The 7836-nt window shown below is 39.7% G+C and overlaps 1 pseudogene; it reads right to left on the bottom strand.

The window, feature by feature from the left end:
- Positions 1-1514: 1514 nt before the first annotated feature.
- LOC128315293 (heterogeneous nuclear ribonucleoprotein A1-like) lies at positions 1515-7836 on the bottom strand (annotated as a pseudogene).

Raw genomic sequence — 7836 nt, 5'->3', positions numbered from 1 at the left:
CATCAGCCCAGAGCCCGACGCGGGGCTCGAACTCGCGGACGGCGAGATCGTGACCTGAGCTGAAGTCGGACGCTTAACCGACTGAGCCACCCAGGCGCCCCAAAAATAAATGAACTTTAAAAAAAAAAATACCTCACATATAGTGAGCCCTGAAAAAATGTTAGTTGAATGAATCAATGAATGCACAAATGACTCTAGGTTGAGATGCTAGTGTCTGAAGGCATTTAAATAGAGGGCTGTAGGATTGGGGTGCCTAAGTGGCTCAGTTGGTTAAGTGTTGGACTCTTGATCTCAGCGCAGGTCTTGATCTCAGGAGCATGAGTTCACACCCAACATTGAGCTCCACACGGGGCATGGAGCCTACTTAAAAAAAAAAGAAAAAAGAGGATTGTAGGATTTATCTCCCTTTCCTTCTCCCTAACACTATTTGGAAATTTCTTTTTTTGATTAAAAACTTTTTTTTTAACTTTGACAGAGTGCATGCAGCATGAGTGAGAGAGGGGCAGAGAGAGCAGGAGAGAGAAAGAATCCCAAGCAGGCTCCCTTTTTCATCACACAGAGCCTGACATAGAGCTCGATCCCAGGAACCATGAGATCCTGACATGAGCCAAAACCAAGTCGGACATTCAGCAGACTGAGCCACCCAGGCTCCCACTATTTGGAAATTTCTTAATCATGTGTTTGAGAGGGATTGACCCCACCCCAGGTGGACCCTTCTGGGCTAATCTTATCAGCATGTCTCATCTCCCTGGCCTTCACAGTTGGTTTAGGACAAATATAATCATAAGTCAGGGAAGTGAGGAGCCAATGAGACTACATTTGGGAGTTTTTATTTAGATTGCTAAGTCTCTTTTCTGCTGGATATGAACCTGGAAGTATGTAGGTCCAGAAGCTTCTGGAAACTGACCCTCAATAATGAAAGCAAGAATCCAGGATTTATTTAATCCATTTGGGCCCTGAGTCAAACCTTTCCTGAAGCCGGGAAAACCTCTGGATTTTAAGCTATGTTCACCTGTAAATTCTCCTTACTATTTAAATCCATCTGAGTTTGCTTTCTGTTTCTTGATATGGAAAGATCATTACCCAACATAAACTTATGTGCTTTGCAGGAAGTTGAAACACAATATGCATTTATGGGGATTTCCTAACTCCCAAACCATCACTTAACCCAAAGACCACTTTCCTCCTAATATTGCCAGTAAGGCAGAATTATATACTTGTACACAATGAGTTAGAAATAATGAATTTGTGTAAAAGTAATTAAGTTATGGTCATAGAGTGAGTAGGTTGCAAAACAATAATTAGAATCAAGGAAATTGGATTCCCACGCCCCTGGAGACATTATCAAGTCTCTTAGGAAATAATGTTGAGATATTGCCTAAAGTGACATTTAAGTTTTCCCTCATGTTCCTCTTAGTCAGATTGTGACAGATAGTTCCTGCTTAAAAGAACATAGTCACTTCTCTGACACAATTATTTTCCACTAAGAACAAAACATCACACTGAAGGGAAAAGAGATTGTAAATAATAAGCCAGCTATTTATTAATGCTATCAGATAACACAATCCTGCCTGAAACTAGAAAATTGGATCCAAGTTTTGAATTGGTCCCACTTTGCCCTAGGAGTTGTCTGGCAAATGCACCAGAAGCCCACAGCTTATTTGAATAGAGGGAAATGAGTCTTGATCATGATTTGTGAGATATCTTTGTTCAAATAAAGATGGAATATGGATAGATAGAACCTTCTATTCTTTCAGACCACATTTCCTTATTCATAGAAAGATGCCCTAGACTTCAGGATATGGAAAGAATTTTGTTTACCATCATTATTCCTGACCTCTAAGGGGCAACATTTTTTTTATTTATAGAATTTCTGGAGAATCATAATTTTCCAGATTTTCAAAAGCCCCTTTTAAACTACTTTCTTGGCTTTTAAACACTGATATTTTTGATGGTGAGTGTTTGAGTTAAGGAAGCAACAGTATAACAAATTCTCACCAGGAGCTGAACACTCTTTGGTCACTTTATATGTCTCATTAATTTTTTTTTAAGTTTTATGGATTTATTTTGAGAGAGACAGAGATTGCACAAGCAGGGGAGGGGTAGAGAGTGAGGGAGAAAAAGATAATCCCAAGCACTGACAGTGCAGAGCCAGATGTGGGGCTCAAACCCATGAACCGTGAGATCATGACTTAAGCTGAAACCAACAGTCAGATGCTCAAACGACTGAGCCACCCACGTGCCCCTATCTCATTAACTTTCTGTGGAGACTAAATTTCTCAGTCTCTGAGCATCAGTTTCTTCATCTACGAATAGTGGGGCTTAGACCAGCTGATCTCAAGGGCCTCTCCCTTAGAGACATAGCAGTCTGTGAGCAATATGGTTATCCTACTGTAATGTCAAGAACTAGAATCTGAAACTACACATCCTCTGTAGCTTTTAGTATTTCATGGTAACAATCAGAAATAAACTGTCACATACAGAATGAAGGATTCTTCATGAAGGACTCTTAAGGAATCAAGTACCTCAAATTTGGCAGGAGCATTTATTTGAGTTTTATAAACAATAACAACAAAAGTCCTAGAGCTAACTTGTGAGATTTAGATGCTGTCAAGTTATGCTATAAAACAATTATTAAATATGAGACATTATTCTTATAATTTATTTATTTTTGAGAGAGAGAGAGAGAGAGTATGCATGCATGAGCAGGGCAGGGTCGGTGTGTGTGTGGGGGGGGGTGAGGCCAGAGAGAGGGAGAGAATCTCAAGCAGGCTCCATTCTTTCAGTGATGAGCCCAACGCTGGCCTCAATCTCAGAAACTGTGAGATCATGACCTGAGCTGAAATCAAGTATCGGCGCTTAATCAACTGAGCCATTCAGGCGCCCGGAGACATGATTCGTAAATCTGTTTTGCCTTTATACAAGGAAATTGTTTCTGGCCCCTCTTTAGTTAGCACTCTTCATGAAAGAAGTAAATTGAAAAGTTGCAGTGCGTGTATTAATTCAACATAACACATGTGCAAGGAGCCTGACTATTCATTAGATGCCTTCATATGACACTCTTTTAGTTTCAAATTTGTGTTAAATTAGCATGCTGCTTTGCAACAGACATGTGAGACAACCAACAGTCACTGGAGACTGATGGCTTAGCTCTTTTCTTTTTTTCTTTTCTTTTCTTTCCTGGCGCTTTCTATCTATGATTGAAAGTTTTGTGTTTTTGACAGAGTCCTGTGGGTTAAAAAAATTTTTTCTTAGTTAAATTAAGTAGGAAAATCAATACAGAAACTAAATGGTGTATAACAGCCTATAATTTTGGTTTTGGCTTCATTTCCACACTTTTTAAAATGTTAGTTCTTACCCTGTCACTGAAGAACTTGTATCTTCCTTTAAAGAGGGAAAAAAAAGTTTGCAGGCAGGGATTGTGAGTCTCAGAGTTTTTAAGGGGACTCACAATCCCTACCTGCAAACTTTTATACTAAAGTGCTTTTACCCAACCCCTTAATTTCAACTATCAAAGCAGTACAACACATACATTGGTTTAAAAACAATTAAATAGTACAAAAGGATTAAAAATGAAAAGTACACATATCCTGTCCTCCATCCCACTAGAAAAACATGATATTCATTGAACTCCCTAGGAAATGACTTTAAATCCTGTCTAGCTTTATTTTATATGGTCACTGCTATGGTCTGAATGTTTATGCCTCCCAAAATCCATATGTTCCAATCCTAACCCCTAAGGTGATGGTATTAGGAGGTGGGGGCCTTTGGGAGGTGATTAGATCATGAGGAGCCCACATGAATGGGGTTAGTGCCCTCATAAAAGAGGCCCCAGCTCCCTCCCTGTTTGACCATGTGAGGATACAACTAGAAGTTTACAACCCGGAAGAGAACTTTCACTCAATGCTGGCGCTCTGATCTTGGACTTCCAACATCCAGAACTATGAGAAATAAATTTCTGTTGTTTATAAACCACCCAGTCTATGGTATCTTGTTATAGCAGCCCAAATGGTTAAGAGAGCCACTGTCTCCTTAGCTCTAAATTACATGCTTATATACCTATTCTTTTTGGTCAGTTTTAAACACTGTTAACTCCCTGGAGAGGAAGATGATAAATGAACTATTTATGTATTATATCCTACTTCATCCTCCATCTCATATTTTGTTAGTTGCAGCATTATTTTAGTATTAAAAATATACAGCATTTACTTTTTTACTTCTAATTTTTGAAAAATTTACTGTTGGGGCACCTGGGTGGCTCAGTCGTTTAAGCGTCCAACTTCAGCTCAGGTCAGGATCTCACGGTTCATGAGTTTGAGCCCAGTGCTGGCTCTGTGCTGACAGCTCGGAGCCTGGAGCCTGCTTTGGATTCTGTGTCTCCCTCTCTCTCTGTCCCTCCCCCGCTCATGCTCTGCCTGTCTCTCAAAAAAAAAAAAACACTAAAAAAATTTGTTTTAATTTAGTATTTATTTTTTCTATTGGTTATATATTTACAACTTTAAAGAATATATTTATATTTTCACTTCCAGCTCTACCATCTTTAAACTCTTAACATCTCTCTCTCTCTCAAAGACACATTTTTTTTTAAAAAGACACATTTATTCAGTGTCATGACCAGACTATTACATTTAGCAATCAACAGCAAGTGTTCCAAAAGAGAAAGGAAGAAAGAAAGAAAGAAAGAAAGGGAGGAAAGAAAGAAAATCTACATTAAAACTTTGTTGGAAAAGCGACATTAAAGGTTTGTTGGAAAGCTTTACACTTTCCGTAGAATAGAAACTAAAATAACCTGTTATACAATTAGTCACAAATACAGTCGTTGAGTTTTTTGCCCATACACATGAGTAGTGCCTAAAACATGTCTTCTTTGTTGCAGCAAGGCCCTGCCACCACTTGGCTGTTGTAGCCTGTAGCTTTCCTTGTCACTTTTCTGGCTTTTCTCTCCTGCTAAATTAAGTAGAAATGTTTCCTGGCAGTAATTAAAACCTTCTGCCACTGCCATAGCTGCTGCTGCTGCTGCTGCTGCTGCTGCTGGAACCGCCATAGCCACCTTGGTTTCATGGTTTGGCAAAATATTGGCCTCCACCACCACAGGGGCCAGAGCTTCTGCCTCCAAAATTTTCTCCTTTCATAGGTCCAAAATGTGAAGATTGATTGTTGTAATTGCCAAAGTCATTATAGCTTCTGTCATCTCCAAAATTGCTTCAACCATTACCAAATCTGTTATAGCTGTCCCCATCGCCACTATATCCACCACCACCTTGACTTCCACCAAAGCCACCTCATCAGTGAAGTTTCCTCCACGATCAAAGTTGTAGTTCCCACTAAAACCACTTCCATGACCACCAAAGTTTCCAGAATCACTTCGACATCTTTAGCTGGATGAAGCACTAGCCGTCTCTTGCTTAGATAGGGCTTTCCTTACTTCACAGTTGTGGTCATTCACAGCATGGTATTTTTTTTAATTTGTTTATTATTTTGAGAGAGAGTACATGCAGGGAAGGGGCAGAGAGAGAGAGAAAGAGAGAATCCCAAGAAGGCTCTCACAAACAATGAGATCATGACCTGAGCCAAAATCAGAGTCAAACGCTCAACTGACTGAGCCACCCAAGAGCCCCCAGTATGGTATTTTTGAATGACAATCTTGTCCACAGAGTCATGGTCATCAAATGTCACAAAAGTAAAGCCTCTCTTCCTGCCATTGCCTCAGTCAGTCATGATTTCAATTACTTCCATTTTCCCATAATGTTCAAAATAATCTCTTAGATGATGTTCTTTAGTGTCTAATGCCACCAACAAAAACCTTTGTCACAGCTAAGTGGGCACCAGGTCTTTGAGAATCTCCTCTTGAGACAGCCCTCTTTGGTACCACAACTCTTCCATCCACCTTGTGTGGCTTTGCACTCATGGCTGCATCCACCTCTTCCACAGTGGCATACGTGACAAACCCAAAGCCTCTGGAGTGCTTGGTGTTTGGATCTCTCATTACCACACAGTCTGTGAGTGTTGCCCATTGCTCAAAATGGCTCCTCAGACTCTCATTGGTTGTTTCAAAGCTCAAACCTCCCATGAAGATCTACCACAGCTGTTCAGGCTCTTGAGAGATTCTGACTTAGACATGTTGGTAGTGGCAGGGGAGACTTTAATAATACTTGTTAGCATCCACGGGCAGAAAGCAACTCTTAACATCTCTTACCTTATTATTTATTATGTAAGACAAAGAACACATCTACATTTCCCTTCAACTTTCTTCCTTCAACTCTCTCTCCATAGAAATCTCTTTTCACAATTTTTCTAAAGTTTATTTATTTTGAGAGAGAGCGAGCGAGCGAGCATGGAGGAGGGGCAGAGAGAGAGAGAGAGAGAGAATCCAAGGCAGGCTCTGTGATGTCAGCACAGAACTGTAAAATCATGACCTGAACGGAAACCAAGAGTTGGACATTTAACTGACTGAACCACCCAGGCACTGCCCCCTCCATAGAACTCTTGACTTCTGTCAACTCCACCATTACTTTCATATTGTTAGAATTTATAACATTTACATCTTGTTCTGTGAATGGCCATTCAATTGACACTAATTATTGAAAGTCAATAAACTGTAATTATACTATTTTGCTTATGTAAATAGCATTCGCTGTAGAACAAAAGGCATTAGTTAGAATAGAAAAGGCAAATCTATATCACTAGCCCGTGACACTAGGAGGGATTCTTCAAACATCAGGATTATATAATTAGATTTTCAAATACTCCATGAGAAGGACCAAATAATAGCACATTTTAGTTTGCTTTATATTTGTTCATATTTCTGCTAGTTTTAATTGCTTTCCATTTTTCCTCTTAACAAAGGAAGCACGTGCCTTCACCATATGACTAAATTTGTCTAGGATCTTAATCCCAGTCTTTGTAGCATGGAATCCACTTTCTGCCTGAGGACAGACATTCTTCTCAAGTTCAGTATCAGTTGCTCTGTTAGCCTGCTGTACAGCTATCCTTCTAGGCCTTCCTTTCATTTGGTTAGGGATTAGTGTTTCTTGGGTCTCAAGTTTTTCTTATTTGTGAATTCCTTTCTCTTTGTACTGATTGATCCTTAATTGATTTTTTTCAGAAAGAATTTTTGAAAGGTGAGCTTTCTGAGTTCTTCATGTCTTCATTTTATCCTTACAGCTGAATGATAGCTTAGCTGGTTATGATATTCAGATCCTCAGAACTCTGAAAGCCATGCTCCACTGTCTTCTGGCACCGAGTGCTTTTGATGAGAAAACTATGAGTACCGATTGTCTTTATTCCGTTATAATTGACCTGTTGCTTGTTCTCTGGAAGCTTTTAGAATCTTCTCTTGGTATTTAATGTACTATAAACTCACAAGTTTATAGTGAAGTATGGGTTTATTTTCATTTATTTTGCTTGGCACTCAGTAAGCCCTTTTACTCTGAAGACTCCTATCTTAACTCTAAGAAATAGTCTTCTATTATTGCTCTCGTTATTTTTTCCCCTGCATTTTCTTGTCTCCTTCTGAAACTATTAGCTGGCTATTACCCTCCTGGATTTGACCCTGTATAGTCTTTGGACTTTTAAAAATATTTCTTCCCTTCTGTATTTTTGCTTTACACTTTGGGAGATTCCACCAACCTTTTCTTTCAGCCCTTATGTTGATTTTTTTTAATTAAAGGACTTTGGGATGTCTGGGTAGCTCAGTCGGTTAAGCATCCGACTTCAGCTCAGGTCATGATCTTATGGCTTGTGAGTTTGAGCCCCGTGTAAGGCAGCTCAGAGCCTAGAGCCTGCTGTGGATTCTGTGTCTGTCTCCCTCTCTCTGCTCCTCCCCTGCTCGCGGTC

The sequence above is a fragment of the Acinonyx jubatus genome, chromosome C2 (genome assembly GCF_027475565.1).
Source record: "Acinonyx jubatus isolate Ajub_Pintada_27869175 chromosome C2, VMU_Ajub_asm_v1.0, whole genome shotgun sequence".
Classification (NCBI taxonomy): Eukaryota; Metazoa; Chordata; class Mammalia; order Carnivora; family Felidae; genus Acinonyx; species Acinonyx jubatus.
The sequence above is the reverse complement of the archived record's forward strand: the minus strand, read 5'-3'. Positions and strand labels throughout refer to the sequence as shown.